Below are 27,765 nucleotides of genomic sequence, written 5' to 3' on the forward strand. Positions count from 1 at the left end.
ACGTTTCTGGAAATTAGCCTGAAATGTTCCATTCCTTTGTAACTCTATTCCTAACCCGTAAGATCTCTGTCCATCTTTGGAATGCAAATTAAGATTTTTCTGATGAAATCCGAGAGCTCTCAGACCCTGCATTGACAACAATGCAACTGAAATGTTCATGGCTCAGAAACTTAGAAAGTAAATCAGTAAAACATCAGGGGTTCACCCGCAATTTAACGAAGCTACGACAATACTGCCCGAAGAAAACAAAAATAACGACTTTATTCGACAATTCTTCTCCTCCAAATCAATTATTCTGCCATTACGGAGAGTATCAAAACACATGTTTGCGCTTTTCCCAAAATTTAATTAAGGTATTCATCATTTTTTACGTTCAGGAGGAAATGCGCAAATGCTAAAAGTAAACAACGCTAAACGTAAACAACGCTGATTGAGTTCTGGGGGAAACGTAACTCAGGGAGAAGAATTGTTAAATAGATTATTTTTGTTTTCGTTGCGCACAAAAAGTATTCTCGTAGCTTTGCAGAATTGTAGTTGAGCCTCTGATGTCACATGGACTGTTTTAACGATATCCTGATTACGTTACATTTCCGTTGTATTGCTCTCAGTGCGGGATCAGAGAGCTCTTGGATTTCACCAGAAATATCTTAATTTGTGTTCCGAAGGTCTTACGGGTTTGGAGCGCCATGAGGATGAGTAATCAATGACAGAATTTACATTTTTGCGTGAACTATCCATTCGAGCTTGAACCGCACTTTTATTCGGGCGAGCGAACGATTCTCAGGTTGTTCGGAGGCCGAGAGCAGCGAGCCGTGTTCAGATTTGTGTTCACTTGTTTCTGAAATGAAACCGACTCTGTGTGTATTTCACATCACGCTTGCAAAATACCCTTTTGTTTTTGTCCAGATACTTGGCAATAAGTTCGTCCATGGAGATTTTGGTTGTTCAAACAATGGCGAGCGGCCTTACGGTGGTGAACTAGTTTTTAAATGAGCGTTAAAGCATTTAAACAGGCAATACCGAACGGTTTGTTTACCCAGTTTTCAACCAAGCCTTTATTTGCATAGAGTGCCTTTTTAGATCGAGGAAAAAAGTAGTTTTCGCTGGTTTGGCTAACGAGAAATGCGTAACCCGGAGAAGCCTGACAAAAGAGAAGTTCTCCTGATAAACTTGAACGACTTCCTCTGACTTGTTTGTTTTTTCTTGGGTATGGTTTGGGACGAATCCCTCTGAACCATTGTTTGAACTCCCATTGGGTTTGGCCTCGTCGGAGCTATGGTGCAGATCTCTCTCTGCGGTTGTACGGTTTTTATTTTCGGCCCGTATAAGCTCGTCTGTCCGATTTGAATGTGCAAATAATTAAATTGGTTGGTTTTCTCCCTCCCGACCTTTCTCTTGGGTTTTTTCTCTTACGGCTGTAAATCGGAAAACAGTCTATGAAAGATGATTTTTCTCGCCGGTGTCAATAGCGTAACTTGCGTTCTTTTTCCAACTGGAAGCTTTCATTGTGGTGAATTTCACTTTACGTTTCGTTTCATGAAAGAAAATACAACTGCAAAGTGTCCTTTAGTACGTGTCCCCCTACTAAATGGCTCCATCTGATATTGTACATATTATGTACTGTTATGATCCATCTATTATTGAATGGTAGATCTCTTATTTTGTACAAATTTTCTCGTGTACAGATGAAAACCGTTATTAGCCACTTGCAGACAGTTGGTATTTGACAGACTTCTGTAACTGCGTTAGAAGCATTTAGGATTTAATTTCTAATGTTTTTGTTTTTTTACTATTTGTAATTGAGAACTTTTCTGTCTCTGCATTCAGCTGTCTGATGAGATCCATCTTAAAATAACCTTCATATGTGCTTTTCTCCAAATCTCAAGTGGTATATGTCTATATACAGGAAATAAAGAAAACGTGTTTTATATTTTCATCTTACAAGAACGTGTTAATTGTATTCTGTGTCGTGCATTTGTGTGTTGAAGCGTGATTGTGACTGACATTTTAGCACTAAACTAAGGTTTGAAGGGCTTTTTATTTAACGGTAGTTTCAGTGGAATATACTCAAGGACAGAATGGTAACTTTAGGGGAAATGTGAATAATATTAGTGAGAAATTTCAACAATACAAATAATAATAATAATAATAGTTTTTCTAAAATAGGCTTTTGTTGATCAGAAAAAAAATATATTTCAAATTTGGATAAGTGTAATATGACAAAATAATAATGACAAAAAAACAAATTACTAAAACATTCAAATTAAAATGAAGACAACATATTCAAAAAATATTAATAAAAGCTATAATATTATCACAAATATATTAAAATAACACTGCTGTTAAATCCAAACGACGGGTTGAAATGTTTACAATATTCCCTTGAAATAATGACCCATTAAGTTTCCACTATGGTTATATTAAATTGGTTTTACTGGCCTTTAACGCCACCTTGTGGTTACCATCAATCATACTTGCAGGCATAGTTCACCAGAAAATGTACTTTTGGTCATCATTACTGTCACAGCGAGGCTTTGTGACTACAAGACTTTTATTATAAAAAGCACTCTTACTTTGACCAGGGACTGTGAACACCTCAAAATGTATTTGTGGGAAGCTAATTGATATGTTAGGAACAGTCGAAGTGACTTATGATCTCATTCCTATTCATTTATATTGTTTTGAATAAAGATGCAGTTAAAGAGAATGGCAAACAAATCACCTTTGTCCTCCCCAGAATAAAGTAGGTCTTATGTTTTATTTATTTATTTTATTTTTGAGCATGCTGACTGTTTAGGGTTTTTTTTCACCTTAAAAAAATAATTTGCTGAAAGATAACGTTTTTATTTATTTTCTACTTTGTATTATTCATATTTCAACGTCAACCTTTAGTGGAAACGTCATCAGGTGCACCCTCTGGCAGCGCGCGCGATTTGGACAGAAATGGCGCGCTTTTCTGAAGTGAGGTGATTTTACTTCAAGACACGTTATAATCGGTAAGTAGTTTACATTCACAGTTATAGTCGAAGTCGCTATATCTCTGTTCAAGTGTAACAACACAACACTTAATCGAGTATTTGAAGGATTGAATGATGTCGAATGATTACCTCAGTTTTTTTGGCGCGTAACGGTAAAGCCGATTGTACACGATCTTAATGACTTTTAAGAGTTACTAAAGTTTTTAGTACTAATAACATGAGATAAGGGTGATGTTACAGTGCCTATGGTTAACATCCCAAAGATTCACAAACATTTCTGTCAGCCAAACTTGTTGACCTAAATTCTTCAATTAAAAAGTCTGCCTCACATTTTCAATAATAAACACATTGCTATCCCCCCCCCCCCCCCCCAAGTAAACAAAGTAAATATTTCATCAAGTTGTATGAGATGTTAAGTTCACGAACATTGGATCACTCCGGTGTGTTGTTTAATTGCCATATTTGAATTACAATTAATTCCATCTCCTTATTATGGTATATGATATTAGGTCTATATAAAGATTATGATTTTTTTCCTTATGCATTTGATAAAAGTTTCTTTTACTCACCAAGGTTGCATTTATTTGATAATATACACAGTCAAATTTACGAAATAGCTGTTTTCTTTGTGTTAAAATTAGTCCTGTCAAATGATTAATCGCAATTAATCATATCCAAAGTAAAAGTTATTGTTTATATGTATATTATATGTTATATCATATAAAATAAATAGATACTGTATGTGTGTGTATTTATATATACTGTACATAATAAATATACACAGAACACATACATCATGTAAACAAAAACTTTTATTTTGGATGCAATTAATCGTTTGACAGCACAGTGTCACATGATCCTTCAGAAATCATTCTAATATCATTCTGATCAATTAATATAAAGTGTTTATTAGTGTTGGAAGAAACAAATCCTTTTCGAAGCTTTGAAACAATCGGACCATTGGCGTTGCGAAATGATTTACTGTTTTGAAGCACTCAAAACACAACGAAACATCAAAAGTGTGTAAATTAAAAAAAACTTAAACATGCATAAAAACAGCTTTTTAAAACCCATTACAAATATTTTATTGATAGTATAATACTTTAAATGCAATACAAATTAATAGAGGCCAGTAGGAGACTATTAACTACTCCTCTTAATTACACAAATGTCTAATTAAAAATGTCTATAAATTGATGAAACTGCTCTGAGATCTGTTAAAACCTAGCATTGCTTTGAAAGCGTCCTTCATTACTACAGAATCTCAGTCAGCTTCTCAAAACAACTCATTATTATTTTTTTATTTTCATGTATGTTTTGGGATTGAGTTGCAGTGCATTGTGAATGCTTATTTTATTATTTTTTCAGAAGTTTTAATGCAGCTCGTTTTAATTTAATGCATGGTTTTAAGGTTTTCAATCTGCTTTGAAAGAAGGTTCAACAACACCATCAGATTAAAAAAAAGAGAAAAAGAGGTCTCTACTCATATGAAATGCATAACATCAGACTGAAAGAGGAAAAAGCCAGAGGAGTGCTTCACTGGGGAATACACAACCTCAAGAAACTCTGAAAAAAAGGACTTTAAAAAAGGCATTAGACTGGAAGATCCATCTTGAAGGAAGCAAATGCATCCTCAACCCATTGACAAACCCCAGAAGAACACGAGTCCAAGATTCTTACTACAAGTAATGCTTTTCCCCCGAAAAACAGAGGTGCATTAATTCAGATCTGAAAAGAAATAAACACAAAACAAGATTTGCTGATAATAATGAAAGATGTACAAGCAATATTTAATACAGAATAACATAAAATATTTTCAGCACAGCACAAGGATTAATGTTTATTTCAATACTAATTATTTAATATAATTTTAGATGCCTTAACATTTATTTAGATATTTCTGATTTTCTGAACTCCGATGAGAAAGAAATGGAGTATTTAGTTGCACACTTTACAAATACTAATGGATCCTTTATGAATTTTTAGACACAGCGATGCTCTTTAGTGACACGAGATGGAGCCAAAACCCTCGAGACTCCAAGAAAAACACGCTGTGAAATATATTACAGTTTAAAATAAAATAGCAAAGTTTAGCATAATCAGAATGATTTCTGAAGATCACGTGACACTGGAGACTGGAGGAATGATGCTGAAAATACAGCGGAGCATCACAGAAATAAATTACACTTTAACACAGATTCACATACAAAACAGCTGATTTAAATCATAATAATTTTTCACATTTTTCCTGTAAATTTGATCAGCTGAATGCAGTCCCGGCGGCTTCTTTCATTTTATTTTATTTTTTAATTATTCCAAACTTTTGACTGGTAGTTAATAATTTTTGTATAAAAACAAGAAGATAAAATATTTGCAGCAAGAATAAAACCAATCAATTCAGACACTTCAGAATATTATTTTAGATATTTGATTTTAAAGATATATATATATATTTACTGCACTACTATTGTTATTTTGTCTTGCTCGGATAATGTGAAGAATGCAAGGAATTTAAAATTGACGCTAGAGAAGGAAAGATATCACAGCAGTGGATGTTAAAACTTGTTGTTTAATACTGTAATAGACTCGGCTTTTTAACGGATCCATTTGTGTTTATTTATTTAGTCAAGTATTTGAAGGATGTGTTTGTGTGAGAGCGAAGGGCAACAGGAACCTCTCCAGATAAGCGTTTGTTCAAGACACAAAGCAGGGATTTAGTGCAGAAGCACTTCAGAGAAAACACTGCGGTTCAGATTCCCTCAGCACTACAGAAACCTGAAGAGATGAAGTCTCCACATTCATTACATGCACATGAAAACAATTCTAGCTCAACATAACTCCTATTTACTTCATGTTTCTCAGTTATTCCCATGTTCCTTATTAGTATTTCATTCCCAGCGTCCTTTAAGGGAGATCATACATAAAGCTATTAAATATAAGTCAAAAGCGATGCCTTTTGTTGTCTTTTATAACCTTTTCAAACCATTTTTTTTTTCATCTTAAAAATGACTTCTCTTTCTGTCGTGCTGCTAGAAGAATCCTCACATTATGGGCTATAGATTGTAAGCAGATTGGTGCATTATTAGATTTGGGTTTGTTTTTGTTTCGTTTTTGGTGTTTTTTAGAGCTTTAAGAAATAAAGGTTGGGTTACTATAAACTGTTCATGTATGGAAATGAGCTTTAAAAATACTTAATTTATGTTCCATTGCCAAAAGGAAAAACAACATGATTAACACGAGGATGTGAAAATCAAGGTTGTTATTCAATAACTAAAACTAAAATAGAAAAAATAAAACTTGAAATAAAATAAACATTAATAAAAAATATACACAGAAAAATAATATTCTGCTATAATTTGCTCCAATGTATTTTAGCATCTGTTATATATCTATAAGAAAATGTATAGTTTTTGTTTTAGTTTATTTTTTTTAAATATATAAAAAACGAATACATCATGTTTTCTGTTTTTTATGTCTAGGTTTTTTTGTTGTTAAAATTGGACTATTACTAAATATAAACTATTATATTTCAGCTAATTTTAGTATCGTTTAATTTGAAGCGTTAAAATTAAACTATAACAAAATGTAATAAAAAAAAAAGCTATATAGACTATAAACTATATATATTTAAAAATGAGAAAAACAGCAACATTTCTGAAAGTTTTACTAGGAATTCAATATATTAACAAAAATCTCAATCATAATGATACTAAAGTGTGTTCCTAAAGCAGTCTCTGGGGTATATTTGTAGAAACAGACAACAAAACATTATATTGTTTTATATCAAAAATCATTAGGATATTAAGATCATGTTCCATGAAGATATTTAGTAAATCTCCTACCGTAAATATATCAAAACTTAATGTTTGATTAGTAATATGCATTGCTAAGAGCTTCATCTGAACAACTTTAAAGATGATTTTCTCAATATTTAGATTTTTTTGCTCCCTCAGATTCCAGATTTTCAAATAGTTGTATCTCAGACAGATACTGTCCTCCTCACAAACCATGATTTATTCAGCTTTCAGATCATGCAGAAACCTCAGTTTCATAGAATTGACACTTAAAACTGATTTTGTGCAAATAACCCTGGTGCAAATGATGAAATTGTAATTGAACCCCATGTCAAGCCTCTGCAGTCAGATCGTCACAGTGGATGGCAACAAGCATCAGAGTCGTGTCTGACCAATCAGATTCGAGTAAGATCTACCAACATATTTCTGATATTTAGGAAAAGGCTGGAAGTGGCGGCTCTGTTTCTGTCGCAGTGTCTCTCTCCCCTCACTTCTCACGTCTCTCGGTGACTCCGTCTGACACACGATGAAAGAGTGTGTCCCACGGGAAGAGACACGGAGACAGAGCCGAGGAGTGTCTGTGTGACTCAGGCCTTTGGGGAGCACAAACGTGCCTCGGCCTCGAGTCTGTCTGACCCAGACCTGCACAATCACCAGAGCCCCGTATCTCAGGAAGATGAGCTTATCTTGACCTACTTTCTGCTTGCTGCGGACCTTGACACTATCACCGAGTCTTCAGGTGAATTCAGAGCTCTCTGTGACTCATAAAGTGTTGCAGATATAAAGCGGTGTTGAAAATTAAATGACTCGCATCGTTCAAAACACAGCTTTTAAGTGTCATGATGTTCAGAAGACACCAGTGTGTTACTAGCGTTTCTGTAAATATATGCCCAGAAGAAGGAAAAAATACAAGTGAGATCTCAGTAGTGTCTTCGAGTCAAGAACAAAGAGGCTTTCGACAAATGAAGGGCTTAAATCAGAGCAGAAATGTTTGAATTCATGAAGTCATGGCAGTGAATGTGCCAATAGAAATGTCTGAACATTTTAATACAAACACTAGCAATCAGTCAAACACAAAAAACAACATCCCTGAAAATATTCATCTCTACCCTTCTTAATTCAAACAAAAACATGTCAGGAAAAGGACAAGCCCAAATCTCTCTTAAAATGAAAGTTTTTGTAACAAAGAGTGCAAATCAAAATACATTTAATTGAGATGCAAAATTAAAGATGTGAAGATGCTGTTGTTGTGTGGTGATAAGCTTAAAAAAATTCCCTTTGCAAAAACAAATGGTCATGCAAATCATAAAATAACTATATATTATTTGAAACAAAATTAACAAACTGAACTAAAACTAAAAATATTAACGGATAGTTCAACCAAAAAATTAACATTTCATAATAATTAGCACCATTGTTATTTTAGTATTACATAGTTTTTTGTTATTTTTTTTTAAATTTTATTTCAAATTAGTTATTTTTAGTGGTTTTATGTTTTTGTCATTTTTGGTGATTTGTGTAGTTTTTATTTTATAGTTTTAGTTAAACGTAAAGTTCATTTATTTCAGCCAAAGTTGAAGTACTATAATTAAATAAATTAAAACTTAATACAAACTAATAAATAAAAGACTAATAAATAATGCTTTTGACAAACACACACAGGAAATCGCCAATATAATAATACAAATTTATTTTATTTTCCTTTCCACAAATTAAGGTCTTAAATTAGAGCTTCAAATCTCAAATTCATGATGCCTTTGCATTCAGATTTCCAGCACAAATATCTCAACATCTTTAAATCATCATATATTTACTTGAGATGCAAAGTGAGGATATGAAGTCTAGTTTTCTGACAAGTTCAACAAAATTGAGTGAGTTCGGGCTTAAAACAAAAACAAATATCTACTGTTTTCCCTTTGAATTAAGTTGTATTTCTGAGCCCATTAGCAGATACTTGTTCTTGTTTTACTCATAAACTCACTCCATTTTGATGCATTTCTCATAAGACTTTATCATATGTCAAAACCTCATTAACTTCAATAATATTAGCAATCTACAGTTGCATCAGCAGAAAATATGACGAACTGAAGCAATTTGGCTTTGCATAATGTCCAATTAGACCTGGCAAGCTTTATAAGTTCACTCATTTAGCTTTATTTCAGGCTCATGTCCTTGAACACTGTTGCATATTTCAGTAAATAAATTGAATGCTCTGTATTTTAATTTCCAGGATGCCTAGCCGCACGTTCGTTTAAAACCAAATATTTTGTAGCCCTCGAGACCTTCGGACGCCCAGCTGTTGTCAATCAGAAAGACGGCCTTTGTTGGGACTTTCAAAACAGCTAAAAACATCTAAGACCGATCCGAAACACTGCCGTTTCCACCGGGAGGCGCTCCGTTCGCACTTTTGAGCTCCGCTTTCTCTTTGTGTGTCAACCTGCCGTTCAATTTTCTTGAGAAATCTCCTGCAGTTTTTCAGCCTCTTGAGCCGCACCAATTTCCAGAGCTGTCTGTCGCAACTCATGCACACTAAATGTGACGGGAATCTTGGAAGTCATGATGCAACGTCCGTTCCCAGAATGCTCCAACTTCCCAGTTGCGGTGTACTTTTGATGTGCATTCCCAGCATATGCAACTTCCCAGAAGTTTTTCACAGGCATCATGGGAGGTAGGTGATGTAATATGCAGGCAGGCAGTGAGTCAGCTGTAAATGGCTTTATTTATGTCTAGTTGGCTGATTACTATGCCACCATCATTGGTGCCCTCGTCGGTGGAGGTCAGGAGTCTTTATATACCAGATTAGATTCTGATAGACGACTAAACCAGTGAGGAGTGGGAGTTCAAGACTCGTATAAAGAAGTGAAGGTGTGCTTTTAAATATAAAGCCCCTAAATGGGTTTAACAGACTGGAGCCAGAGGAGAAACTCAAGGTTGTTTGGGTAAGTATTTATGAAGCACGTGCCAGAATGTAAAAAACCCAAGAGGGTTGAGATTGTCAACTGCTGGATGATCTCTAAACCCAACACAGTGATCTAAACAACCCTAAAATGTAACATTAAAGTCTGTTTATAGGCAGGTGAATTTCTCAATTATAAACCAAAGTGGGGGGAAAAGCTCATTTAAGTCATTTTACAAGATTACAGAAGAAAATTAGAATTGGAGATCAAACTACAAAAGAAAGATGAATGCACAATTATGCTTGTGGATATACAGTGTATGCTCCCAAGTGCTTTAGAAAGTCTTTCAGAGATTCACGATATCTGGAAGATCCAGTAATTAGTTCTTACTCGGTGGTTAGGTTTTGGGTTTGGATGCGTTAACATTTTTAAAGAAACGAGCCTTAAACCTCCAAACAAGCACATAGTCAATTATATTATTTAGTCTTGTATAAAACATGATTTACTCAGGATACATTTGCAAATTTTTTTTTTCTAAAGTTTTCAGAAACCAAGATGTAATATCTATTTTGATATTCAAGTAAGCATATCTTGATTTAATAATGTTTAGCTATTAGCACTGGAAATTAAAATACATTTTATATAATTTATATAAATGCAAGCTTGTTTCTAAAAAAAAAAAAATTAGACTTTTTTTCTTGCAATTGTGAGTTTATATCTCACAATTGCAAATCACAAACACATCATTGTGAGTTCGTCTGGCAATTTAGAATTTTTGTCTGCAAATTTTAAGTTTGCATCTTACAATTTATAATATATATATATATATATATATATATATATATATATGTTTGCATCTTGCAACTAATAATAAAAAATACAATTCTAAGTTTACATCTTGCAAAGAATAAAAAATGGAAAGATATTTCTGACTTTATCACACAACTCAACTTTTTCTCAATATTGCGAGTTTAGATCTCGCAATACCTTCTTTGTTTTTTTTCAGAAATCTGAGCGCATATATTGCAATAGTTTTTTTCCCCGCCACCAAATGAAAAAGCTAATTGTTACACTTCTCCTAACACTCAAAAATAAGCCACACTGAATCAGACGCTGGTTTGTGCTGTTGATCTGCAGTGAACAGACCCTTCTCTGATGAATGTGTTGGGCTGGAGGTTAGAGAACAGTGCGGCTTAACGGGGTGAAGCTGGTCAGGACCAGATGAGCTGAGGAATGAGCAAAGCACTAAAGCCTCTGCTGTCTCTTCGTCAGTAATCCAATCATCAGGACGAGGTCAGAACAGCGAGAGAGAGTTGAGCTTCATGACATGGGTCTGCAATCTTTCTCACAAGTCTTTTACGACGTACTTCATAAATCTATGATGAAGTGAATAAATAATGCCGCAGCTCTTCTGTTTGTCACTATACTGTGTGTGATACAGATTCCAGCCGTCCACAAACTAACTCATATTTAGCATTATAAGATGATGCATGCAATGGCTAAACTTTGAAACCTGTTGAAATGTTACTTGTGTACGTGCTTAAACATAGAGGTTCATTGTTGGCAAACCTTTAAATTGCACAAAATCGTCTTGTAGTGCAAATAAATGTTGATTAGGTAGTTATTTTAAGAATTGAATAACCAGAAATAATAATTGTCATATCACTGAAGAATTTTTTTTTTTAAGAGTACATGCCTTTTTTTTTTTTTTTTTATTAGTCAAAATTGTAATTATATATATTTTTTTTTTTCACACCAGTGTTCCTGTGGGTCGTAAAAGTCTTGCTCTTTCACAAATTAAGACTTAAAAAAGTGATAAACAGAAATTCAAACATGTTGCATGCACCAAAATAAACCTCTTCCTCTTCAAATTAATGATATGACGTCTTGCTTTCTGAGAAATTGATCAAAATGAGGTGAGTTTGTTTAAAACGAGAACAAATGTCTGTCAGTGGAGTATGAGAGCGTTCAATGTTGCTTCATGGGACTAATTGTTTTTTCTTTATGATTGGTTTATTTAACTTGTATGAGGATGTTTTTGTCCTTTCTGTAGCTTGAAATCATGAGGAAAAGACCTGCATGGATGTTCTGCTATAAAGAGTCTTAAACAACACAAAGGTGAGTAAATGATGATCGCATTTTCAGTCTTGAAGGAACTATTCCTTTATTTAGAGTCAGACTCCCTCGCATCCCTCAGGGTTCTGTCACTCATGCTGTTATAGTTTCATGTTCATGACTGCTTTTCTTTATATTGACAGTATTGAGACACTAAACCAAGATCAAACCAACTGTCTTTTTAATTTTGTTACAAAGAATCGAACATGTCAAAAACGTGTTTCTGATGTGTAAAAAACAATACACCAGCATACAAATTACGCTTTTAATGTGATCCAAACTTTAAAAGTACATTAAAACAGAAACAATAATATATGCATTGATCTTGAAACATGGATTTTTGAATCGTGAAACATTGATTTCGGACAGTAATTGATTTAGTAAAACACTAAGAATCAAATGAATCGCGATTTCTAAAGTGTCTATATATTTTGTAATTATACAGTATACATCAAGTATGTTGTGTTAAAAATACATAAAATTATCATTAATCATAAAATGGTGTTCATATATACAGGTCCTTCTCACAAAATTAGCATATTGTGATAAAGTTCATTATCTTCCATAATGTAATGATAAAAAATAAACTTTCATATATTTTAGATTCATTGCACACCAACTGAAATATTTCAGGTCTTTTATTGTTTTAATACTGATGATTTTGGCATACAGCTCATGAAAACCCAAAATTCCTGTCTCAAAAAATTAGCATATTTCATCCGAACAATAAAAGAAAAGTGTTTTTATTACAAAAAAAGTCAACCTTTAAATAATTATGTTCAGTTATGCACTCAATACTTGGTCGGGAATCTTTTTGCAGAAATGACTGCTTCAATGCGGCGTGGCATGGAGGCAATCAGCCTGTGGCACTGCTGAGGTGTTATGGAGGCCCAGGATGCTTCGATAGCGGCCTTAAGCTCATCCAGAGTGTTGGGTCTTGCGTCTCTCAACTTTCTCTTCACAATATCCCACAGATTCTCTATGGGGTTCAGGTCAGGAGAGTTGGCAGGCCAATTGAGCACAGTAATACCATGGTCAGTAAACCATTTACCAGTGGTGTTGGCACTGTGAGCAGGTGCCAGGTCGTGGCTTAAAGCTGGCATAAAGCTTTTCAGCAGATGGAAGCATGAAGTGCTCCAAAATCTCCTGATAGCTAGCTGCATTGACCCTGCCTGTTACGTTCCACGTGCGTTTCGCTGGTGTGGGAATGTTGATGTTTTTGCTCGCTGATGCACTACACGTGTGTTGTGCGGTCATTGAGTTTTCTTTCTGTTTTGGCCCACCTCTAGGCCGCTGTGACTGGCTGACTCATCTGTCGGTTATCATTAGGGCGGAGCACCAGAACCAATCAGAGGCAGTCCAGCTGGTTTAAGAGAGACGGCGGGTTCATTCACATCGCTCTCTCCCTCTCTTGCGGCAGCAAGCTGTTATGCGGCGTGCTGAGGTTTTGTGTACTCCCTGAGAGTTTTTGCCTGTTTAATCTAATCTACCCGGAGAAGTGTGCTATGTGCTTTAGTGATTATATTTATATTTAGTAATTTATTCGTATTACGTGTGTATCACTATATGAGAATATAACAAGAGTTTTCAGCTACAAAGTTATTTTGGGAAGGAACATCAGGTCAGTATATCGCGATATACATTCTGCCCATAGCTGCTTTTGTGTATATACACACTAGGTAAGAGGTGAGCGCCAACCCTTGTATTTTTATTATTAGTCAGGTTATTTAGGCGCCGGATGCGCGAAGATTTCGGTTTGTTTTCTGCATTTTTCTTTGGTTAGGCTTAGGGACTAGTTAAGGATTGTTTTGTTATTTTCTTTGGCGCCACTTATGTTCTTTCCCATTTTTCTTTCTTTATTTATCGCATTGTACATAGCCCACAGACATAATTGCATTCACTGGATTCAATAGCTACGGCTTGTTGTAAAATAAAACTCCAGTCAAATTTCTCTCTCAGAAGTTGTCTGTCATGTTTCCTTCCACCACATTCCACACACCAGTAGTGTTTTAATATCCTTAATGTTATGTATATTTCCTAGACACTTTAATATCGTAACACTGCCCTTGATAAAACACAGTGGACCAACACCAGCAGCTGACATGGCACCCCAGACCATCACTGACTGTGGGTACTTGACACTGGACTTCAGGTATTTTGGCATTTCCTTCTCCCCAGTCTTCCTCCAGACTCTGGCACCTTGATTTACGAATGACATGCAAAATTTGCTTTCATCCGAAAAAAGTACTTTGGACCACTGAGCAACAGTCCAGTGCTGCTTCTCTGTAGCCCATTTCCTGCACACGCCTGTGCACGGTGGCTCTGGATGTTTCTACTCCAGACTCAGTCCACTGCTTCCGCAGGTCTCCCAAGGTCTGGAATCGGTCCTTCTCCACAATCTTCCTCAGGGTCCGGTCACCTCTTCTCGTTGTGCAGCGTTTTTGGCCACACTTTTTCCTTCCCACAGACTTCCCACTGAGGTGCCTTGATACAGCACTCTGGGAACAGCCTGTTCGTTCAGAAATTTCTTTCTGTGTCTTACCCTCTCGCTTGAGGGTGTCAATGATGGCCTTCTGGTCAGCAGTCTTACCCATGATTGCGGTTTTGAGTAATGAACCAGGCTGGGAGTTTTTAAAAGCCTCAGGAATCTTTTGCAGGTGTTTAGAGTTAATTAGTTGATTCAGATGATTAGGTTAATAGCTCGTTTAGAAAACTTTTCATGATATGCTAATTTTTTGAGATCTGTATGCCAAAATCATCAGTATTAAAACAATAAAAGACCTGAAATATTTCACTTGGTGTGCAATGAATCTAAAATATATGAAAGTTTAATTTTTATCATTACATTATGGAAAATAATGAACTTTATCACAATATGCTAATTTTTTGAGAAGGACCTTACACTCGTTTGTTTAAACTAAATATATTTTTGATTTAAAACTTCTTCACAGAATATGTATTCATAGCATACTTCAAATACATAAAATTATTATAAATCATAAAATATATTGTAAAAAATATTTTATAATATATTTTGACGACATTTGCATTTTTCCATTTTATTCCATTTTGTGAAACTGAGATTTATACATTATGCAATCTGAATAAATGATCTCTCCATTGATGTGTGGTTTGTTCGGAGGACAATATCTGTCTGAGATACAACTATTAGAAAATCTGGAATCTGAGGGAGCACAAAACTCTAAATATTGAGAAAATCATCTTTAAAGTTGTTCAGATGAAGTTCTTAGCAATGCATATTACTAATCAAACATTAAGTTTGGATATATTTACGGTAGGAGATTTACTAAATATCTTCATGGAACATGATCTTAATATCCTAATGATTTTTTACATAAAGAGAAATGTATAATTGTGACTCATACAATGTATTGTTGTCTATTTCTACAAATATACGTCTGTGACACTGATGACTGCTTCTGTGCTGCAGGACAGTGATGATAAAGAGGAAGTGACAGCAGTGTGTGTGTGTGTGTGTGTGTGTGTGTTCAGGCCGTCAGTGTGTTTCAGGGTGAGGTTCAGGATCAAGTGTGAGTCCCGCGCTCACAGCTGGATTACGCCTAAACCAGCCACTGATTCTCAAGCACACTAATAAGTTTGATTCGAAGTGGATGAAGAGCTAATCACGGTCTGCGCTGTTCCCGTATCGGCTGGATTACTGGATATTATCAGCAGAATGGAAGTTAACCTCAGAAAAGCTCCATACCCTCTCAATCTATCACTTACAGCACAACCGGATTTCCGCAGTATTCCCAGGAATCTCACATGGCAACAATACACATATCTGTAATAATTTGTGTAAATTATGTTGACTATTCATAATGCAAAATATATTTATATAAATGTAAATATTTAGATGATACATTATTTGGCCCTTTTTCATATATTTATATTTAAATAAAAATGTTTATTTAAATTAAATTCATAATATATATTTAAAATAATACAATATTATATATATATAAGTATTATAAAAAAAATAATAACATTTTGCCATTTATAAAAAAAAATACAAATTAAAAAAAACCATTTGGAAATTTTTCATATATATTTTTAACTTTTTTTTAAATACAATATATAAATATATGTTTTATTTAAAATATAAAATATTAGTTAAAAAAAAAAAAAAAAAAAAAAAAATATATATATATATATATATAGAAAAAATACAAATGCAAAAAAAAAATACAAAAATTATTTGTGTATATATATATATATATAAACACACACACACACACACACACATATATATATATTTCAGCAAAGAAATTGCAAGCATAATGGAGGCTGCATGTACACATTATTATATTTAAATACGCATTTTGATTAACATATATAAAATAAAAAATGTGTGTTCATGTAAAAAATGATATAAACATGATATTTATAAACAAACAAAAAAACTTATTTGCAGTCAGTATTCTTCAATTTTGGTAAAAAAAATCCCCACTGTGAGAACAGTTATTAAATGGTATTGTGCATGTGTTCAGGTGGATGCAGAAGAGGATCTCTGAGGCGTGAGTTATTTATCTCAGAGTCACGTCAGGACACGGATCTCTTCAGCGAGGCATGCACCCTTGACACGGCTGACTCCAGCTCAGGTAAACCAGGGGTCACGCAGGGGTCAGCAGAGGAAATAAGCAGATTTTCTCCATGCATTAAAGCCGATAGATCTCCAAACGAATGTACACGTCTCTCCCGGGATCCTCCACCTCTGCTGGTTCTGTAAAGTAACCTCTGAGCATGTGGGAGGATTGGGAAGAGCTGCCAGCTCCGAGTCTGGACCACAGCATCATGAAGAGCTGCTTCATTCCTGGAGCAGATGCTAAAGAGCTCCCCGAGGGAAACCCAGCAGCCTCTGACGCTGCTAATGTAGGACTTTACATAACTCTGAATGTCTCATCTGAACCAGTTCAGATCTGCCGGAGGTTGCTTGTGGCACAAAAGCAGCATCGAAATGAGATGTTAGAAATTCTTCGGGGGATGCAGAAAACTTGTGTGGTTTTCTGATGTGTTCCAGTTGTGCCCTGCCAACATAACTTATAGAGTTAATTAAATGTGATTCAATTATTACAAAATAATGAATGATATAAAGTTTGATGTAACTGTTTTAGTGGAAGGTTTTGATTAATTATGGTCTTTTTTATAGTAGATTTTTTTAGAACCAAATATAAAATGTTTATAATTTATTATGGGTATTTAAACAAATATGTTAATTATTTCATATATACAAACAGGACTGGTCAGAGGTTTTAATCTTCAAGGCTGCATTTATTTAATCGAAAATAAAGTTGAGAAAGAAATTAAGTAACAAAAAAATAATTTTTGAAATATTATTACAGTTTAAAATAAATGTTTTCTGTTTCAGTGTATTGTAAAATGTAATTGATTTCTGTGATCAAAGCTGTATTTTCAGCATTATTACTCCAGTCAATATTTCTTAATGTTGAAAATAAGTTTTAATGCTAAATATTTTTGTTGATATTCTTTAATATATTTATTAAGGATGCATTAATTTGATCAAAAGTGACTGTAAAGACATTTTATAATGTTACAAAATATTTCTATTTTAAATAAATGCTCTTCTTTTGAGCTTTCTATTCATCTGTGAATTCTGAAAAATAAAATGCATCACAGTTTCCACAAAAATATTAACAATGTTTTCAACATTGATAATAATCAGAAATGTTTTTTGAGCAGTAAATCATCATATTATTCTGATTTCTGAAGATCATGTGACACTGAAGACTGGAGGAATGATGCTGGAAATACAGCGGAGCATCACAGAAATACATTACACTTTAACACAGACTCACACAGAAAACAGCTGTTTTAAATTACAAAACTATTTCACAATTTTTACAGTTTTTTTGACAAAATAAATTAGGGCTGGGCGATATATCGAATATTAGCGATACTATCGGAATAATTTTGACGACGATGTACAATTTGAATATATCGGGAATATCGAATATTTCAAATTCAAGCATACTTTCCCAAAAGAACGCGCCGAATGTCCAAAAAAGGAACCTGTAACTGCTAACTGCTCTACGCATCTCTACTACGAGAGCTTTAATGATAGCGGTTGCCAGATAACAAGAGTTTAAATCTCCCAATCAGAGCTCCACTGTTACAAGGATACATTTTCTGCCTGATGTTTGCTTATTTTAAGCAATCTGGCAACCATGCGCACGTGCTCACTCCTCATTGCAGAAGAGCCACCGACGATAATCTGAAACAAAACACTAACAAGCTGGAATTGAGCGATCTAATGAAAGCGTCGTTCAGCCGGTCTGTGTTCTGTCGTGAGATCTCAACTGTATTTGCGTTTGTGATCGCAAAATAAATGCACTTACTCGACCGCTGATGTTTGAATAGAGAAACATAGGCTATGGCCATTTGGAATTACTATTGGGGAATTTCACTGATATGTTTACCAGTTTCCATAATATAGACAGAGAGAATGCACAAGTCTTTGGTATTCATTTATATATATTTATATATAAGAAATAGCTATGTGCTTCAGCAACTAGCTCCCCATCTAAGAGGGTTTTTAGTGTCAGTAAGAACATAGTTTCATGCCACAGAGCTTCTCTTAAAACCACAGACAGTTGACAGACTTGTGTTCTTAGCTTAAAAACTTGTTAAAAATAAAATACTTATCCCAGTTGCATAGTTTAAATTGTGAATTGCATGCACTAAAAAGTTGACAGAATGCACTTTCTGTAACTGTTACTTAATTTGCACTGCTTCAGTTACATATAGGCCTACATGTGTTCATTTAATAAAAAGCAGTAAGTGATCTCTTGGTCTAGATTTTTTAACTGCTTAAATTAGCTGTTTAATCTAAATGTTTTTTTTTGTTTTTTTTTGTTTTATGGGCAAAAGAAAATCATGTTTTATTTTTTATTATTTAAATGCAAACATATCGAGATATATATCGAATATCGTAAAAAATTTGACAATATCGAGATATCATTTTTTTCTGTATATCGCCCAGCCCTAAAATAAATGCAGTTTTGTAGAACAAAAGAGACTCTTTCAAAAATATTAAAAACCGTAATTGTTCCAAACTTTTACTTTTATAAGTGATATTGTGAGTGTTTGTGTTTAAATACTCATGTTTCGGCCTTACTTAGTGTGGAGCGAGCAGCTTTTCAATACCTGACAATCATAATGTAGTCAAGTAGTATGCCATGCTACCTGCAAATCAAAATCTGCAATAGAAATGCAAATTCAGCATGAAACCGTGTCTGATGCGTCACTCGTTTTTAACAAAGATGCTCCGTGTCTCTTTGGTGGCACAAAGAGATTGATGTCATAGCAACATGGTTCCCATGGTAACGTGGATGCAGATGTCATCGGTCCGAGTGGGATTACGTGTGTTTCTCTCCCCAAAACAGGAAGCTTGTTTGCTTCTCTTTCCTTTGGCCCTCGACTAGGACAAGCTTTCACTGCTCTTTTAGAAACCGTAGGGAGGAGGTTTTCTGATGAAAAACATCGTTTCATTGTGGGTTTAGACTGGATGTCTAAAAGTGAGATTTCCTTCTGATGAACACTTTGGATAAAAGCATCTGTAAAATGCAGTAATATAAGCATAAATGTAAAAATGCCTTCAGGCTTCACAACGTTTCTTTCATTATTTGCTTAGAACAATACTGTTTACATAATTATCATATCTAATATTACATAAACGTGCAAAGGACTTTAATCTAGTGCACTGAACAAAGGCTTTCAGTCAGAAATTGCTAGTGAATTTCATAAATAATAATAAAGAATATATATATTTTTTCTATTTTAAGTAAATTTAATTAGGCTAATATTTTATTTGTATTTAATTTTAGTGTAAAATATTTAAGAAATATAATATCATTATCACATCTTCACATTTCACAGTATAATTAGCATTTGTAGTTAGTGTTTAGTTGGTTTTCATTTGTATTTTAATTTTAGAACTATGTAATGCAAATACCTTAAATATTTAATTATACAACTCTCCAGAAAACCTGATTATCATTGTCATGCATTATTATACATATTTGTATTATATTGTTTTTGCTAGTTTTGAAGCTGCTAAAGCAATTTATTTCAGTGAATTTAACAGAGAGACTGGAAAACTGGGTCGGGCTTTCTGGGATGGTACTCAAATGGTTCAGGTCATACTTAGAAGGGAGAGGCTATTATGTGAATCTAGGAGAGCATAAGTCTAAGTGGACGTCCATGACAAGCGGAGTCCCACAAGGGTCGATCCTAGCACCGCTCTTGTTTAGCCTGTATATGCTCCCACTAAGTCAAATAATGAGAAAGAACCAAATAGCCTATCACAGCTATGCTAATGATACCCAGATTTACCTAGCCTTATCTCCAAATGACTACAGCCCCATTGACTCCCTCTGCCGATGCATTGATGAAATTAATAGTTGGATGTGCCAGAACTTTCTTCAGTTAAACAAGGAAAAAACTCATTGCATTTGGAAACAAAAAGTCATTGCATTTGGAAACAAAGATGAAGTGTTCAAGGTGAATGCATACCTTGACTCTAGGGGTCAAACAACTAAAAATCAAGTCAGGAATCTTGGTGTGATTCTGGAGACAGACCTTAGTTTCAGTAGTCCTGTCAAAGCAGTAACTAAATCAGCATACTATCATTTAAAAAACATTGCAAGAATTAGATGTTTTGCTTCCAGCCAAGACTTGGAGAAACTTGTTCATGCCTTCATCGCCAGCAGGGTGGACTATTGTAATGGGCTCCTCAGAAGAGCTTCCAGAAGAGATCAGATGTGCTAAACACTAGTCACATTTAAATCTAGACTTAAAACTCATCTGTTTAGCTGTGCATTTATTGAATGAGCACTGTGCAATGTCCGAACTGATTGCACTGTATTTTACGTATTCACTGTATTTTATGTAAAGTCATTTTCTATTATTAACTGTTTTAAATTCATTTTAAATAAGTGAATTTTTAAACCATTTCCAAAGTTTTAAAATTGCTTGTTTTAATTTTTTTATAAAATATATGTATTTTTTTTACATGCATAAATAAATGAAAACTAATTTGGTGGATTTAACTTTCTCTCAGAAACAGCAAGTTATATTGAATTAAACATTATATATTTATTTATTTATTTTTATAGAAAAACCAAAATAGTGCTATATACAGTAATAATAGTTTTTTTCCGTGTTTTATTTAAATGCTTTATTTATAAATATTTTATGCATAAATAATTTGGGGGAGGGGAGTGGTGTTTTTTTTATTTTATGTATTTATTTATTTTTTTAACTTAAATTGCTAAATTTTCAAAATAATTACACTGAAATGACAAGAAGCGAATTCAATTGCACATGATTTTTTAATACATTGAAAAAAAATGTGTAAGTGAACTGATCTCAAATATTATGGCAATTCATAATACATCATCATTCCTCTTATAGTGCACAGATCACCCATGCATGTAGTTTTGACTTTAATACTGTTTTTGAAGAGCATGTTTCTAATGAACACCCTGCTGAAAAAAACATCTTAAAGCGGCCTAAGCTGATTTTCTGGTCTTAGCTGCGTCAGTGTTATCTGTGTTGTTGGTGTTTGCACCTGATGAATGTCAATCTTACTGCTATCTTGACCCTGTTTTGTTCCACGACCTCTGACCTCTGACCTCTTATTTTGGTTGGGCAACCGAACCCAATCAGAGAGACTAAAGGTCAGATAATGATATATGAGAGAAATATGTTTATTTCTCTCTTCCCGGCCTTGTTTTCCAGCATCAATATCTTGTTTTGTTTTGAATAATGCAAATAAATGCTGTTCTTTAAACGTTATATTTATCGAAAAATCCTGGAAAATAAAGTGCATCACCATTTCACATGGACTATGAAGCAGCAAAATGTTTTTTCAACATTGATAATAATCAGAAATGTTTTCTGTGAGTCAAAAAATTTTTTTTTGTAATAATATTTCACAATTTTTTTACTTTATTTTGATCAAATAAATTCAGCTTTGATGAGAAGAAGATGTTTATTTCAAAATCATTAATAATTGTAATGTTTCCAAACTTTTGGCAGGTACTTTAATAATAATAACAATTCTAAATATTTAACTATAATATATTATCGTACTTTATTGTAATATATTATATTGTTATCATGATAATTAAATGCTGCTTATATATATATATATTACTTTTTTTTTTTTTACCAGACAGTATGTATAGGTGCTGGACATATAATTAGAATATCATCAAAAAGTTGATTTATTTCACTTATTCCATTCAAAAAGTGAAACTTGTATATTATATTCATTCATTATACACAGACTGATATGTTTCAAATGTTTATTTCTTTTAATTTTGATGATTATAAATGACAACTAAGGAAAATCCCAAATTCAGTTTATCAGAAAATTAGAATATTGTGAAAAGGTTCAATATTAAAGACACCTGGTGCCACACTCTAATCAACTAATTAACTCAAAACACCTGCAAAGCCTTTAAATGGTCTCTCAGTCTAGTTCTGTAGGCTACACAATCATGGGGAAGACTGCTGACTGGACAGGTGTCCAAAAGTCGACCATTGACACCTTGCACAAGGAGATCGAGACACAAAAGGTCATTGCAAAAGAGGCTGGCTGTTCACAGAGCTCTGTGTCCAAGCACATTAATAGAGAGGCGGAGGGAAGGAAAAGATGTGGTAGAAAAAAGTGTACAAGCATTAGGGATAACCGCACCCTGGAGAGGATTGTGAAACAAAACCCATTCAAAAATGTGGGGGAGATTCACAAAGAGTGGACTGCAGCTGGAGCCAGTGCTTCAAGAACCACTACACAGAGACGTATGCAAGACATGTGTTTCAGCTGTCGCACTCCTTGTGTCAAGCCTCTCTTGAACAAAAGACAGCGTCAGAAGCGTCTCGCTTCAGAAAGGACTGGACTGCTGCTGAGTGGACCACAGTTATGTTCTCTGATGAAAGTAAATTTTGCATTTCCTTTGGAAATCAGGGTCCCAGAGTCTGGAGGAAGAGAGGAGAGGCACACAATCCACGTTGCTTGAGGTCCAGTGTAAAGTTTCCACAGTCAGTGATGGTTTGGGGTCCATGTCATCTGCTGGTGTTGGTCCACTGTGTTTTCTGAGGTCAAAGGTCAACGCAGCCGTATACCAGGGAGTTTTAGAGCACTTCTCGCTTCCTGCTGCTGACCAACTTTATGGAGATGCAGATTTCATTTTCCAATTGGACTTTTTGTCTCTAGGTGATCACATGCCTGAAAAGGCTTTAGAAACAATTTCCACTCAACAATTGCAAGTAAATTTCACAAATAATATAAAAGAAAATAAATAATTTGTTTTAGCAAATATTTTTTTACAGTGCATCAACAATTGGTGTAGAAACTATTTTCACTCAGAAATTGTGATTAAATTTCACAAAGAAAAAAAACAGCAAGTACACAAAAAAAAGTGCTAGACCTTTGGGAAATTTAGATTTACACAACTTTTGTGTTAAAAATTTAAAGATTTAACCCAACAGTTGAACCAGTCCATATTTGACCCAAGCTGTTTGAAATAACTCAGCGGTTTGAAATAACTCAGCATTTAACATGAAATTAAATTCTACTTAAAAACTCAACCTTTTTGTTTTATTTACAACTTAGAATTTATTTATTTTTTTACAGCGCATAAATTAAAACAAAATTGTAATGGAAACCATTTTCCCCAAAAAATTGTTAGTAACTTTAAAAAGCACAGTAACACTGAATGAAGAGTTACATTTTGAAGTAGAAATATTGAAACCATTGAGCCTCAGTGTTAGTTTGATATCTAAAGAGCGTCACATGAAAACTGACCTCGAGTCGAGGCTCTTTGGTGTAACGGCACACAAGCATAACCCAATTAAACGCTGTATTATGAGCAGAGACGCAGAATCCAGGGGTGACTCAAGGTAATCATATGACCGGTTGGAGATCAGAAAGCTTTCAGTGAATGTAGAGCACAATCCCTGAGCTCAGATCCAGCCAAAAACAACAGCCTCATCTGCCCCCGTTTGCCTTTTAATTTGCTTAGCTCGTTTCAGCCAATCTTGAGTTATTTTGTGGAGAATTTGCCCTAGTTTTTGCATCTCAAACGGGGAGACTGGACTCACAGAGAGACCTTGTTTTATTCAGGATGTAATCCGGCCATGTTTTTTTGGTGTGTTGACCTGAATGCGAGGTGAATCTGGCCCCTCGTTTGATTGATTCTGTGGCCCTGAGCGTGTTTCTCTGATGTTTGGGGACGATCGCTATAACAGATCCCTCTAACGGCACACGAGGGAAATTACCTGTTTGCACTCGTTCCTCGCAGACTTTCATCTAAACATAGAAACATCATGAGAAATCAGTTTAGCGTAGTCTACTCACATCCCTGAAATCTGCCACTGCAAGATATTATTTCATCCATCAGTAAACATCCCATTTTTTTGATGTTTAACTCATTAAAATGTAACTTTTATCAATGATTCATTGAATGGATCAAAATTGATGTTTAAGACAACTATAAAATTCAACAGTAACATTCTATTCATGAGGTTAAAGCAAGCGTCATGAGACTAGCCTTTATATCTAATGCTTTAAAAAGTATTTTATGCTTTAATTATGAAGCTATGAATTTTTATTATATTTTATATAAAATAAATATTTTACAAAATAGATTTTGAAATAAAATTAAAGCCATGTGTCTAAATAAGTTGTGTTCCGAATTTGAAGTTGATGTTAAAAAAAAAAAAAAATTAAGGTTCCTATGCAATTTTATTTAGGTGTTATACCACAAACAGCCACCGGGTGCTGTCTAAACTTTTATGAAAAAAAAAAGTTTTGTTTTATTTACCAAATATGGAAGATCATAAAAAGTTTTGATTCTAAAAGACCATAACTCATTTTGTAATATAACTCCTCCCACTTAGGGGGAGGAGCCTGCTAAAAGATTATAAAGCACCATTCCTATGGTAATGAAATGTCTTATTTGAAAAATGGTTTCACGGGATGAATTTTAAGGTTTTAAGCTTTCAGATGATATATAATTTATGATGTTTACTAAAACATGATTGCAAACGAAGAAGTTTTGTGACAAAGTTCCGAAATCCTGTTAAGATGAATATGTTTTGAGGTGCACTCTTGTCATAAATGAATCTATTATTGTTCCTGCATAATTTCTAACAACAAACAAATAAAATATCTATCTAGGATTCTTAGAGCTTACCAAAATTTGTATTCCGTGGTGAAAACATAAAACACATGACTTAGAAATATTACTATGTTTGTAATAAATTAATACTTTTACTCACAAAATTGATCAAAAGTGACAGAAAAGTCATATAAAATGTTACACGAGATTTCGGTCAAATCAATGCTTTCTAATCATCAACAAATCCTAAAAAATAAATCACAATTTACACAAAAATGTCAATCGTTTTCAACATTGCTAATAAGCAGAAATATATTTTCATGATTTCTGAAGATCATGTGACACTGAAGACTGGAGGAATGATGCTGAAAATACAGCGGAGCATCACAGAAATAAATTACATATTAATAAAGATTCACATAGAAAACAGCTGTTTTAGATTAGAATAATATTTCAAAATTTTTACTGTATTTTTGATCAAATAAATGGTGAGCACTCTTTTAAGAGCTCGAGAAATGTTAATTATTCCAAACTTTCAACTGGCAGTGTACTGTATATTATAAACAACACCTTGATGTAAATAAATGTAATATTTTTAATTAATTAATTCTGAAAGTATATGTGGTTTTCAAACACTCACTCACAACCTGTCAACTGGCAAAACCCACGGCAGAATCTGAAGTGAGCTTAAAGTGTCGCAGGCCTCCGGAGACCTGGCATTATGATTTAATCTGGTGACCTTTTATCATAATAATTCATATTGTGTCTCTTCTACAGGAGCTTGAGAGAGAGAGAGAGAGAGAGAGAGAGTGAGCTCCTGTAAGTTCTGCTGTTTCTATCAGCTCTGAGTCTTTATGAACTTCTTGATCCTCATTTATCATTCACAGGGTCAAAGCCTTTCGCAGCAGAACTACGATAGCTGTTGACGGATATTAAAAGGTTGCTGATGCAGTTAATGATTGTGTGGGAGTTTTCAACGTTCACCTCTGACTCAGATCTAAAGTCACGTTTATTTCTGTAGTGCTTTATACAAAGCAGAATGATTCATAACTGAGATAAACGGGAAAATAGTGTCAGTGATGTATCACAGTAATAAATTACATTTGAATATATGTTTAAATACAAAAAAGTTATTTTAAATTGTAATAATATTTCACAATTTTTACTGTATTTTTGATCAAATAAATGCTCTCTTAGTGAGCAGAAGAATCTGAATTATTTCCTTCTATTTATTTGTATTGCACTGTATATTGTGTTATTTTGGTATTATTTTTGTATTATTATTTTTTTATATATTGTAATTCATCTGTGAGTTGGTTGATTTAGTTCATTAACTTTTTTTGAATTTGTAAATGCCTGTAGAAACAATAATATATAGTATATATATTATATATTATTATATATTATATATTATATATATAATATATAATAAATAATATAGTAGGAGTCATTTAGCTGAAAATAGATTATTTATTTATTTATGCAGTATATGCAATATTTCCCCCCACAAATATCATGCAAAAACAGGGTTTTCAAGCCAAATTTGGGAAAACCTGGTAGAACTGCAGAAAGGTTTGTGAAATGTTGGTTATAAATTAAGTTGCATTAAAATAATAATTTATAAAGATTTGTTTGAAATGCAATACTCATAAAATATCAAAATAATAATAAATGGAAATATTCCTCAAACACATGCAAACAACTAAAATGCATTACATTTTGAACATTCATTATTATTTTAAATATTAGAGGGTACTTTTGTGGAATAATTTAGCTGGAGACATTTAGCAGTAATTATTTATTTATTTAATATACAGCATTTCCCCCGAAAATATTAATACAATTATTCAGAAAATGTAATCTTCATACAAGAACAGGGTTTTCCAGCCAAATTTGGGAAAACCTAAACTAGAGGAGGGTTGTGAAATGTAAGTGCCAAGTTAAATTAAATAAAAAGCATAATAATTATATATATATATATATATAAAAAACAATTTAAATGCAATAATCATACAATTCCACAAATGAACATGCGAACAAATAAACTGCATTATATTTTGAAAGTTATATATATATATATATGAAGAAATCAATGTTTAGGGACCCTATAAAGGGTTTGTAAACTAAGGTTAGTAGTTAAAACAGCTGTTACTGGACTGACCAATCAGAGGACAGAACCAGACTGATCTGCTCATAAACATCTCATTTACTGTTCTTGTCTGTGAATGATGGGAGGTGAAAACAACAAACAAATGAAAAGTCTCATTTGTGCTTGTTTTTGGGAAGGAACCGCTGATAACGAGGAGGACTGAATACATTAAATCACATGGGCCATAATCACATTCTTGCTGCTCATTCAAAATCATCATGAAGCAGTCGAGCTTCACGCATTTCCAAACGCTCAGACTAAACATTCACTGAGACTTCATACTGTCAGAGAGATCAAGATCATAAGGACAAGAACATCGTGAGAAATCTGACAAGACATCTTTCCTCTGTTTCTTTTGGCAGAGCCATTGAACTACGCCACAGTTTAAGGACAAAGTGTGTTTACACTGAAGAGTCTCTCCTGCTCACCAGTGCTGCATTTATTTGATCAAAAATACAGTAAAAAATTTGAAATATTATTCTAATGTAAAACAGCTGTTTTCTGTGTGAATCTGTGTTAAAGTGTAATTTATTTCTGTGATGCTCCGCTGTATTTTCATCATCATTCCTCCAGTCTTCAGTGTCACATGATTTTCAGAAATCAGAATAATATGATGATTTACTGCTCGAGAAACATTTCTGATAATCTTTGATAATAATATTTTTG

The 27,765-nt window shown here is 33.8% G+C and overlaps 1 protein-coding gene across 2 annotated transcripts in view; it reads left to right on the top strand.

Moving 5' to 3' along the window:
• Nucleotides 1–27,765, top strand: part of ppp2r5cb (protein phosphatase 2, regulatory subunit B', gamma b) — a 170,353-nt gene that overhangs the window by 30,187 nt on the left and 112,401 nt on the right. The window lies entirely within an intron of this gene.

Source organism: Carassius carassius, chromosome 27, assembly GCF_963082965.1.
Source record: "Carassius carassius chromosome 27, fCarCar2.1, whole genome shotgun sequence".
Classification (NCBI taxonomy): Eukaryota; Metazoa; Chordata; class Actinopteri; order Cypriniformes; family Cyprinidae; genus Carassius; species Carassius carassius.